Below are 272 nucleotides of genomic sequence, written 5' to 3'. Positions count from 1 at the left end.
GGCAGGGACCGAGCTGCCGGCAGCCGGGCTGGGGTGCAGGCCATCACGAGGGCAGCGCGGGCGGCGCGGGAGCCGGGCTGGCGGCACAGCCGTTGCCCTCCCCCGAGGGGTGGGGCCGCCCTCCTGGGCCTGGCTCAGCCTTTTTAAAGCAGATGTCGTCGCAGCTGGGGGCAGAGGGTGTGGGCGCGGCTCAGCTGCGGACTACCTTCTCCGGAAGTGCCTTGCACAAATAGGCGCTTAATAAATCTTTGTTGAATGAATGTGTGCGTGAG

The sequence above is a fragment of the Trichechus manatus genome, unplaced genomic scaffold, assembly GCF_000243295.1.
Source record: "Trichechus manatus latirostris isolate Lorelei unplaced genomic scaffold, TriManLat1.0 scaffold00007, whole genome shotgun sequence".
NCBI lineage: Eukaryota > Metazoa > Chordata > Mammalia > Sirenia > Trichechidae > Trichechus > Trichechus manatus.
This window is presented reverse-complemented; position numbering follows the sequence as displayed.